We start from the raw sequence: 1,552 nt of genomic DNA on the forward strand, positions 1-1,552 counted from the left end.
GAGATCTGGCGCCCTCTTCTGGAGTGTCTGAAGACAGCTACAGTGTACTTACATATAATAAATAAATAAATCTTTAGAAGTGTAACACCACTGGTACATGGGCATAGATAACCAATTCTTTCTGGTATTGTTTGCCAAGCTAGCCTCTTCCTTCTGTTTTCAGTGAGACTAAACTCTACAAACAACCATATATGCAGAAGGATTATATTAAGGAACCAGGTTTCTTACTGTTAATCCATTGAGAAGGCCTAGAAGGCGCAACACACTAATAACAATGAGAATATTTGACACCTAACTCTTAGTCTATAAATAACATTCCCCACCCAAAGGGACCAAGATTCTTAGCAGAAAACACTAATTCCAAAGGGTTTAGTCAACAAATAAAATGAGCTTGAAACTTCTTTCTTTCCCCACAAAGAAAAGAACTGTTCAAAGAATTATGGGAACATGTTAAAAAGGCACAGGAGCTAGATTAAAAGGGTTCCCTCTGGGGGGGAAAGGGAAGGAGTCCCTATGGTAAATTTGAATATCACAATAACAGACTGAAAATGATTAAATGAAGTAGAAAGTCATAAGTTCACATTGACATGAATGAATGATGAGACACTTCCCTAGCAGGGGAGATACCATGATAATAAAAGTGGTTTTCTCAAGGTGAAGCTCACGTATTGAACCCTGAATGTGCTGTCCCCTGTGATTTCTTCAAATATGGAGAACTTGACTGCATAATGTGTGGAAATATGTGTTCTTCCCCCAAAATAAAAACAGTACATTTTTATGAGAGAGAGAGAGAGAGAGAGAGAGAGAGAGAGAGAGAGAGAGAGAGAGTGCTTATTAGCTATAGAAATAGATGATTGATAGAAAGACATAGAAAGAGTCAACATTTCTTTCTGCCAGATACTTAAAGTTGGAAAGGACAAAAAAGAACTTTGCATTAGAGAAAATTCAGAAAACTTCACCTTAATCAAATGAACAAAGAGAACATCATCAATAATAAAACACAATGGGCTGGCGAGAGAACTCAGCGGTTAAAAGCACTTGCTTGCTGTTCCTGCAGAGGATCTGAGATCAGTCCCAAGCACCCACAGCAGGTGGCTCATCAATGTCTGACTCCAGCTCCAGGGCATTCAACACCTTGGGCCCAGAGGGTCTTATCCCAGCACAGATACATACACCTACACCTAATTTAAAAACTAATAAATCTTTAAAAAAAAATAAAACAGTGAAATAACATGCTCCCTGGTAAGATGTCATGAAAGAAAAAAAGCATTATTTCTTTAGTGTTTCTGCCCAAATTTCATAGCTAGAATGTAATCATGAGGAAATGTCAGAAAACTCAGTTACAAGGCATTTCACAAAATGACTAGACTATTATCTTCAAGTATTGAAAATTGAAGGCCACTGAGCAGGCATTAAAATAAAGTGCAACACTCAGTTCTGAATTGAATTCTCTGACTTAAGGACACTACTGAAAAACTGGCAAAGCCTGAGTGGGGCAAAGCAATAGCAATGTTATAATCTAATGTTGATGGTTATATTATAGCTTTATAAC

General features: G+C 37.4%; 1 pseudogene; it reads left to right on the forward strand.

The window, feature by feature from the left end:
• Positions 1–603: 603 nt before the first annotated feature.
• Positions 604–758, forward strand: LOC115030222 (annotated as a pseudogene).
• Positions 759–1,552: the final 794 nt, after the last annotated feature.

Source organism: Mus caroli, chromosome X (assembly GCF_900094665.2).
Source record: "Mus caroli chromosome X, CAROLI_EIJ_v1.1, whole genome shotgun sequence".
NCBI lineage: Eukaryota > Metazoa > Chordata > Mammalia > Rodentia > Muridae > Mus > Mus caroli.